This window comes from Hemitrygon akajei, chromosome 7, assembly GCF_048418815.1.
Source record: "Hemitrygon akajei chromosome 7, sHemAka1.3, whole genome shotgun sequence".
NCBI lineage: Eukaryota > Metazoa > Chordata > Chondrichthyes > Myliobatiformes > Dasyatidae > Hemitrygon > Hemitrygon akajei.
In genome coordinates, this window is record NC_133130.1 from 128,508,135 (window position 1) to 128,518,922 (window position 10,788).

Consider the following 10,788-nt stretch of genomic DNA (forward strand, 5'->3'; position numbering starts at 1 on the left):
TATTTCCATGAAACTTCAGCCAATTGGGAAAGCTGCTTAAATGGGCCAAAATGTACTGATCCCGATGTGTCCCAAAAGAACCAGAATCTATATAAACAAATCCAAACAGCTACTTGGATTGCTGACCTGTCACCCAAGAAACAACACTTTCAACAGTGCATACCCTTTGTGTTGCACTGAGACTACAATTACATTACACACAACTTCGAGAGAACTTGGACACAAAAAGAAAATCAAACTCAGGAAGTAATGCCATCAACTGTACCATAACAACATACTTGTAGGAAAAGATATGAAAATAAGATTCCAAGTACAGCATACAACCCTGAAATTAGTCTTTCCCATGATATAACCAGGAAACAAAGAATTGTGGAACCAACCCATTCAAAGAAATACATCAAACACCCACTTCCTCATTTGCTATGTGCAAAAAAGAATCAGTCTTTCAAAATTTAGAAAAACATTCAAAACAGGCATGGGATAAATGAGCTGAAAGACATTATTACCTAAAGTGCTGGTTAGGATAATGGGAGTGAAAGGCCAACCTCCCCCATTTGAAGATACTGAAAAATACAACTGGGAAAATTGGTCAAATTCTAAAAATTCTGCAGATTCCAAGAACAGCTCTCACAAATCAGAAAGTAGCAAATGTAATGCAACTCAAAAAAAAAAAAGTGTGTATGGGGGGGTGGGTTTACATTAGGGGAGTGGGGGGGAAGAAAGAATTGCCAGTCAGCCCAACACTAGTTGGTTGGGAAATTGGTAGTTATTCTTTAAGACAGTCAGATCACATCTTAGTTCTGTGGGTTAGGAGTCAACAATGAAACGAGTGCAGAAACAAAACAAATTTCTCCAAATGTGTCGGGAATCCAAGTGGAATGGCAGGCAAGTAGCTTGCAAGGCGGTCGGTACCTGCCTTCTAGTATTTATGCTGGGCTTGTGCACTCCTGAAACCCAAATTCAAGGTTCTCAATGACATCTAAAGTGTTGTTTCACCACAGAACACTCAAGGTTGGGAATTCACGCAAGCCAAATATATTATGACACAGAACAGTACAACATAGGAACAAGCCCTTTGCCCTACAATGTTGCACTAAACTAATTAAATTTAGTAATCATATACAGTACCCAACTAAACCAACTCCTTCTGCTTCTGAATGGCCAAATCTTTACATTTCCTGCATATTCGTGCTGCATTTTCCCCCATCATCATGTGGCGAGTCATACAACTTGTCCATAACCGTGATTGTTCTTCGCAATTCTTTTGTCTACAGAAGTGGTACGCCATTGCCTTCTTCCAGGCAGTGTCTTTACAAGATGGGTGACCCCAGTCATTAGCAGAGATTGTCTACCTGGCATCAGTGGTCACATAACCAGGACTTGTGATATACACTGGATGCTGATACAACCATCCACCACCTGTACCCATGGCTTCACATGACCCAGATTGGGTGGACCTGAGGAGCTGCTACACCTTACCCAAGGGAGACCTGTAGACCAGAGGGAAAGAGCACCTTGCGTCTCCTTTAGTAGAGATACATCTCCAGTACACCAAGTCCAAAAAACACTCTTGTTTCCCCTATATAGATACTGCGTGACTTGCTGAGTTCTGCCAACATTCTGTGTTGTTTAAGAACACTTGAAATCTTATCTTTTATCATCTCAAATCCTGGTCTATTAAAGAGCATGAAATAGAGAGTCAGTTTCTAGAATTTGGTATCATACTCGTGAATGACCTGGCTTGCCCAACAGAGGCAACTGAGCATAATGGGCAATTTAATGCTGGGGAATACTAGCCGGAGGGGAAAATGCTTACATTGGAATAACAAGGAACGAATAAACTTGGGGGATTTTGCAGAATCAGCATGTTAATACATCTCCAGTGCCTTTATATGACTGTTATGGTCATCCGTATCTTAGAAACACTTGCAATAGAGCACTGTCTAGTAAATCATGAGCTTGTGCAAACTTTAAAGGCCGTAATCTTTAAACAATGCCCCCCACCCTCCACAAATCAGATAAGGCCTGTGCTAAACCATAAAGAAAATGATGCATTTTCTTATCTTTGTCTGCCTTCACAGAGCTGGCTCCAAATGTTTCTGGAATTGGTCTATCCTTTCAAACCGTCTTTCTTTGAACTTTAGTGGTCAAATGTCAGAGGTGGACTGTAGGGCCGATTAGTAGAGGGCCCTTGTAGTTTCAAAATCTATTAGACATCTTTTGTATCCTTTAATAAACAAGTTGATGGCTTGGAGCTCATTTCCAAGCTTAAGGCAACTTCTAAGAAACTCAGTCATAGAAGGAACAACAAATCAAATACGAGAAAGTCTGCAGATGCTGGAAATCCAAAGCAACACACACATAGGTCAAGCAACATCTATGGAAATGAATAAACAGTTGACGTTTCAGACAGAGACCCTTCCTCAAGACTAGAGAGGGGAAGACGTCAGAATAAAAAGGAGAGGTGGAGGGGAAGGAGGATAGCTCAAAGGTGATGGGTGAAGCCAGCTGGGTAAGAAAGGTAAAGGGCTAGAGAGGAAGGAATCCTGGAGAGGATGAAGAGAGTGGATCATAGGAGGAAAGGAAAGAGGAGAGAACCCAGGGGGAGGTGTGGACAGGTGGGAAGAGGTAAGGGAGACGTAGTGGGGAATAGGGAGTGAGGGATCTGGTTTTAAAGTGCAGGCATCTTTGGTTGAATATTAATTCTGTATATTAGATCATTCCAGCAAGCAGCTGCTTGAAATAAGGTTACATCAACTCTTCAAGTGCCTATGTGTACAAAATCCAGTTTCCATTTCAGGGCGCAACTCTTCAGCTCTTTGAAGTTTACCCTAATCACCTTTGTTCTGACAGACAACAGGGGAAAGAAAGGAAATTCTGTGGCCACAAAAGAGTCTAGATGGTGTGTTGCTTCCCTGGTGCCAAGGTTTAGATGACTCGGAGCAGCTGCAGAACATTCTCGGAGGAGGGGGATCAAGCAGCCAGAAGTCACTGTACACATTGGCACAAATGACAAGGTAGAAAAAGAGATGAGGTCCTGCGGAGTTAATATGGGGAGTTAGGGAAGTTAAAATTGTAGACCTCAAGGGTAATAATCTTTGGATCACTTCCAATGCTACAGGCTAACAGGATATGGCAAAAGAAAATGTGGCTGAAAAAAATGTTGCAAATGGCTGATTCAGATTTTTAGACCAGAGATGGTCTATAGAATAGAGATGGCTGCACCCGAACTGAAGATGGACCAATATCCTAGTGGGAGGTTTGCTGTTACCATCAGGGAAGGTTTAAACTAAATTGCCAAGTGATGGAATACTAAGCAGCAGGGAGGCAAATAGAGGCTGTAAAGTGATACAAGTCAGTGACAGCAAACTGAAAAGACAAGACAGGCAGGAGCACAGCAGGAAGCAAGAGTACAGGATTAAACTACATTTATTTTAATGCAAGAGGTCTGACAGGTAAAGCAAATGAACTAGCACATGGGACTGTAATATTACAGCCATTAGGGAAACACAGCTAAAGGAGAATCAGCACTGGCAGCTTAATGTTCCAGAGTACAGATACTTCAGGCGAGATGGAGATGGAGGAAAGGGAAGGGGTCAGTGCGTTTTTGTTCAAGGGGTCATAGCAGTGGTCAAATGAAATTAGTGAAGGATCATCCAGTGAGACTTTCTGGGTGGAGAAGAGAAATAAGGGGATGGTCACCTAAATGGGTTGACACAAATAGTCAACAGAAATTAGAGAAATAACTCTGCAGAGTGATTGTGCAAGAGTAATAGGGATTTTAACTTTCCTATCATAGAGTAAGACAGCCATTTCCTCAGGCAATACACAGAGGGCCTAAGGAGCAACCTATAGCTTAATCTACTATTTCCACCTGCACAGACTGAGGCAGCAGTGAGGCGAGCATTTAGGGACATTTATTTTTAAATAGTCTTAGAAGGGGACAGAACGGTGCACTGGCCAAATTTTGACAGTGGCCGTAGTAGCACAGTAATTAGCACAACTCTTTGCAGCACCAGAAATCATGGAGTTCAATTCCTGCCACTGTCTGTAAGGAGTTGTACAATCACCCTTTGCGCACATTAGCTTCCTCCTACATTCCAAAGATGTAAGATTAGAGTTACTGAGTTGTAGGCACCAGAAGTGTGGCAACACTTGCAGGCTGCCCTGACACAATCCTTGGACTGTGTTGGAAACGATACTTTTCACTGCTTAAATATACATGTGACAAAAAAAAAAGCTACTCTTGCTGCATTATTATTAAGCAGGAACTTGTAATGGTTGATTAGAGTCAGATGCTTGTTGGCAAAGTGACTTCTGACAAGTGGAAGGCTTAAAAGTGAGATAACAAGAGCTCAACATTTCTATCTTCTTGTTAGAGTGATGTGGAAGGCTGGCAGGAATAGGGAAACTTGGATGACAAGACATATTCAGGTCCTGGCCAGAAATAAGGAAGTGGCATAGCGTTAGGCAGCTGGGGTTAAGTGAATCCCTGGAGACAGAGGATACAGCAGTACACCCAAGGAGGAAATCAGGAGGGCAAAAAGGGAGCATGCAATAGCTTTGTGTTCGTCTTAATCTTCCCTGACAAAGATTTCATATTATAATAACTGGATTACAATCATAACAGAAAACAGTAACTAGAGAGAACAGAGCCCCGAGAGGACCAAGTGGGTCTGTGTATGGGGCCACAGGAGATGGACAAAGTCCTCAAAGAAGCACATGACATTCTACAAGACAGTCGGTTTCTGGCCTGTTCTAGTAGATAGTATTCGTGGCTGCTCTAGTTTCTTTCCTGACCAAGGGTGATCCACAAAATATGAACATTTGGGAGGACTTGACAATTGCAAGTACCAGTTATTGAGGAAGGCCATAACCTGGCACTGACAATACAACCATTGTTGGTAGAATCTCAGGTGGTGACAAGAGGGCGTACAGGAGTGAGATATGCCAACTAGTGGAATGGTGCTGCAGCAACAACTTGGCACTCAACGTCAGTAAGACGAAAGAGCCAATTGTGGACTTCAGGAAGGGCAAGTCAAAGAAATACATACCAATCCTCAGAGGGATCAGGAGTGGAGAGAGTAAGTATTTTCAATTTCCTGGGTGTCAAGATCTCTGAGGATCTAACCTGATCCCAACATATCAATGTAGTTATAAAGAAGGCAAGACAGCGGCTATACTTTATTAGGAGTTTGAAGAGATTTGGCACGTCAACAAATACACTCAAAAACTTCTATAGTTGCTCCATGGAGAGCATTCTGACAGGCTGCATCACTGTCTGGTACGGAGGGGCTACTGCACAGTTTTGAAAGCTGCTGCAGAAGGTTGTAAATCTAGTCAACTCCATCTTGGGCACTAGCCTACAAAGTACCCAGAACATCTTTAGGGAGTGGTGTCTCAGAAAGGCAGCATCCATTAATAAGGACCTCCAGCACTCAGGGCATGGCCTTTTCTCACTGTTACCATCAGGTAGGAGATGCACAAGCCTGAAGGCACACACTCAGTGATTCAGGAACATCTTCCTTCCCTCTGCCATCGATTCCTAAATGGACATTGAAACTTTAGACACTACCTCACCCTTTTTTTAAATATACAGTATTTTTGTTTTTGCACATTTTTAAAAAATCTATTCAATATATGTAATTTATTTACTTGTTTATTATTTTTTTCTCTCTCTCCCTGCTAGATTATGTATTGCATTGAACTGCTGCTGCTAAGTTAACACATTTCACTTCACATACCGGTGATAATAAACCTGATTTTGATTCTGTGGCTTAGCAATACATGCATGAGTGTCATCCATTTCAAACAGAGAATGCCATTCAGGGACAAACATTTGCTGAGGAGGTATGTCAGACATCATCAGCAAGTACCCCCAGTTCCAGTATTATAACAGAAGGAAGGCAATTAATGAATATCTGAAGAATGTTGGGCCAGAACTCTTCCAAAGAACTCCTCCAATTATGCCCTGGACATGATTAAACTCTAACAACCACAACCATCTTCCTTTGTGCAAGGTATATTTCCAACTCCAACTATGGAGTAGATTTTCCTTGATCAGAATCAGGTTCACAATCACCTGCATATGTTGTGAAATTTGTTAACTTTGCAGCAGCAGTACAATGCAATACATACTAATACAGAAAAATAACTGAACTCAAGTTTTGTGTATTATAATTATATATATAATATCATCAAATAGTTAAACAAATAGCACAAAAACAGAAATAAAAAAGTAGAGAGGTAATGTTCATGGGTCCATTCAGAAATTGGATGAGAGGGGAAGCTGCTGTTCCTGAATCACTCTCTCACTTCATTTTCAACAGAGCCCCCAATACTACATTCGATCAATTGTTGTCTTGACGTCAAGAACAGTTACTTGTGCCTCATTGCAAATACATGTTTGGATCAAGTTTGCAATGAGGACTCCAGCAGAATGGGCCTGACAAATTTCAAACAGGCTCTAATGAGCTATTAGTGCTGCTTACCAGCAATGACCATAGCTTCCATCACTTTGCTAAGGGTTGGGACTAGACCAATTAGGTAGTAATCAACCATATTGGATTCATCCTTTCTTTTTGTAAACAAGACAAACCTGGGCAATTTTCCACATACTCCATTAGATGCCAATGTGGTAACTATTCTGGAACAGCTCACTGGAGGCACAGCCAGACCTGTAACACAGACCTTCAGTACTGCAGCTGGGATGTTGCCTTTGCAAACAGTGCTCACAGGTATTTCCTGGCATCATCCAGAGTAGATCAAATTAGCTGTGGACTGGATTCTGTGATGGTGGAGATCTTTGGGAGGGTGGGTAGGGGAGAATGAAGAGGTGGTCCTTTTCAGATTCATGGGAGTTGTATAAAATAAAAATAGTCATTCTGGTCAAAAATGATCATTTTTAGATTAGGCGGCTGTGACTTGTGCAGCTTCATAGCAGGGATTCATATCCCTTTTTATGCAATGGACCCCTACTATTATGCCATGGACCCCAGGTTGGAAAACCCTGCTGATTTGCAATGTTCACAAGAGATGGAAGACATTTTTATTGCACAAGTTGGTGAGTACAAGATATCTTGCTGCAAATATATCATGCTACAGATGAGAGTACGTCTCAAATATTGAGTCACCAACACCTCTGGTATGAGGGGATTGTCACCCCAAGCCCACTACCCACACCACTAAAGACAAACTAAACACCCAATAGTCTTGTAGCTTAGAAGTTCTTGAGAGGCAAATAGGATCAGATGCCTGGATGAGGTACCTAGCAGCAGAGAACCAGCGTCAAAATAATGAATTGCCCATTCATTACAGAAATAAAGTGTGTAACTCAGAACATTGTGAATCTAAGGAATTTTCTATCCAAGAATGCAGAAGTCATTGTATATATTCCAGAAAAAAATATGGATTGGCTTCTAGAAATCAAGTGCATCAAGAAATACAGGATTGTACAAGGAAGTGTTACTGAAACAAAATCAGAGCAGGGACAGAGACCAAAGAGCTGACTGCTGCTTCTGATGTTATATTAAAGTGCAATACCACCCAAATACAAGTAATGATCTGACTAAACAAACTGCAGTACCACACAAACCAAGATTAAAATGGAGCTAAATCAATAAACAAACACTTAGCCCAAGTCAAACACACAATCAAAAACTGTAAAAGTTCTACATCTTTTCCAGTTAGAACATGCTGAATGAGAACCCAATGGTCAAATATCAACTTGCAGAAAATCGTCGACATTTTGGAATATGAAGGGACTGCTTGTGGAGATCTTTCTTCTAAAAAGGACATATTAGATGGAATAACCACATGCTGCCCACTTTAAACCAATGCACTTTCACAGCTTCAGCTCACGAGGAAAACTGTATCAAAATGTATTTAAATCTACAGCAATTGTCTGCAAAATGTAATTACACCCTGCTCATCAACTCCAATTCAAAATCGACACCTGTTCTTTAAGTTAATACTGTAAGCACCAATTCTAAATTCTAATCTAGCTATGAAGAAAATTCTACAAACTATTGCCAAAATGTTTTGCATAATTAAAAATGTAAAACTGCAGTGGAACTCTATACAGCCCAATAAGACCCAAAATCCATCTTCAACTATAATTTACTCCAGGTTTAGATTTTGATAGAACACAGAAATAGTAACAGCGAAAAATAATTATTACAAAACAATCAATGATTGTTAGTTTTACATGATTGTTATCATGTATGTAGGTCATATAAATGCAATGAACAGTTTCATAACCTTTTATGCTGACAAGTTTAAATCTAGCCAAAGTTTATCCATGCCACTTGAGAGAAAAATTAACAAACAGTGCACAAAAAGACAGAAGTTCAAAACCATCGTCCAAAAGGTGATGGAATGTAAAACCATCTCCCAAAAGCTGCAACTTGGTCAATCAAGAATTTTATTTATAGAGATACAGTGCAGAATAGCCCCTTACAGCCCTTCAAGCCACACTGTCCAGCAACCTCTCCCATTTAACTCTAGCCTAATCAGGGGACAATTTACAATAACCAGAATGTCTTTGAACTGTGGGAGGAAACCAGATCACCCAAAGGAAACATACGCAGTGACAGTGAGAACGTAGAAACTCCTTATAGGTAGCAATGGGAAATGAACACCAGTCGCCAATACTGTAAAGTGCCGTACTGCATCAAGGATGAAATCTTTTATCCAGCCAGGACATATCATCAAATAGTCAAAAAGCTAAAAGACCTTAGTCCCTATCATGGTACAATGGTATAACTTCAGCAGAAATTGACAATGTGACAAAGTACAATCAGATTAGATTTTTTAAAACTTTTGTAATGAACAAGAAAGTACTACCAAGCCAAAGTGAAAACCAAATTAACAAATGAAACACTACAATAACTGTCATCAGGGAATGTACAGTGGAAAATCCCCTGAAAGTATGGAACTTTTCTTACATATTCTGTATCTACTCAGCAATTCCTGCAAAGAGCAAGTAGGATTGCCAGATCATACAATATGCAACACTTGCAAAACAGTTACCAGAACACTTTTCTGCTACGCAATGCATCTCAAAACAATGTCCCATAGAAGCGTCATTTGCTCTACACACCTCACTGCTAAATAAAAGCAGATTTTAAAACAATGATAACACCATATAGATTAGATAGAATTCTAAGCAGTGTTTGCAAATTGCCCTCCCAAAGGTAATCAGTAAACTTGGAACTGTCAGCAGTGGCAATCTGGAAACATGAAAATGTACCCTTCCCCCCAAGCTAGTCAAATTGGGCAGCACAGTAGCGTAGTTAGCTTTATGGTGCAGGCGACCAGGGTTCAATTCCCACCAAAGCCTGTGCAGAGTTTGTATGTTCTCCCTGTGACCGCGAGCGCTTCCTCCCACAATACAAAGATTTAGGCTAATTGGTCATTGTAAATTGTTCCATAATTCGGCTTGGATTAAATGGGGGGGGGGGGGGGGGAGGAGAGATTACTGTGTGGAGTGAATCAAAGTGCAGAAAGGGCCTATTCTGTACTGTAAATCTCAATGAATAAAAAATATAAAAGTATCTTACATAATTTTTGGTCACCTTATTTAGTGTTTTAGTCACCTCCTAGACATCTTCAAATTAATACTGAGTAAAAGCTTAAACCCATTAATTACTTATGAAAGATAACACAAACAACAGAGCCAGTACCAATGAACTGCAACTTTAAAGGCATCCCATAACAGCAAAGAAACTATTTTAGCACTTACCCTAAATTTCTTTCAACCAAACAAAGCACGTACTCATAATCTGTCGTGAAGCATTATATGAAAAAAGTACCCAATTAAATATTTCAGTCATAGTTTTAGTTCAGAAATTACCATGGTGGTGATGTTTAAACATTCAAACTATCACCAGAGATTGACATTTGCTCCACTGAATCAGTAAGTGAAAAAATCACTATTTTTGTAATGCTACCAAATACCAGAAAAAACAAATGAAGACAACTTTATACAGAACACTTCATAGAAAATCTGTTTTGACTTTTTTTCCATCTTATACAAATACGTACTTTTTAAAACACATTTCCGTGCTGTGACCCTCAAAGCTTAATACTGCTATATCAGTGTATTCTCAACTCCGACAAAGAATGAAAACTGACCATACAGCAATACCACTTCATCTGAAGTATTTAACTGACTGAATTCATTCTACTTCACAATAACACTAGAAACACATTAAACACTTGCAGTTTTTTTAAAGAAAATATGAAAGACTAATAATGTTGATAACATTTTGCAAATACATTTATAAATAACTTTCCAAATTGAGTTTAATAAATAAAAATCTGCAGACAACCATGGCTTATATCCAGGACATTGACAATGAAGCATCTTTTTCAGACATTGACAAAGAACGCCAAGTCCAAGCTTATAAAACATTTTCAGCAATCTTGAACATTTCAATCCATGACTTCAAAAGCACTTGCAAAATTACTCCACGTATTTAAACTGAGGAATCCAAAATTTCTCCAATATTAAAATGATTTCTACCAACAACCAGTGATAAGTCCTTACAGTTGTCAAAGTTTAGGGCAATTTGGGACAAAGTCATATTTCATGCACACACAGTAGCCTCAGAAGTTTGAAAGGGTGAGGGAACAGAACGCGGAGAAAAATTAAATGAATTTTTTAAATACATGTAGAAAATTATTTAGAGTCAAAGCTGCCTGCAAACTTTTTCTTTGTTGGGGGTGGGGAAAATGGAGAAAATGTGGTGGGAAGATGAATGTTATTTGACAACTAAGGACCATTAC

At 39.8% G+C, this 10,788-nt stretch overlaps 1 protein-coding gene across 7 annotated transcripts in view; it reads right to left on the bottom strand.

Annotated features, from left to right (window-relative positions):
• The window catches only part of fbrsl1 (fibrosin-like 1), a 994,182-nt gene that overhangs the window by 981,977 nt on the left and 1,417 nt on the right, over positions 1–10,788 (bottom strand). The gene's annotated exons all lie outside the window — the stretch shown is intronic.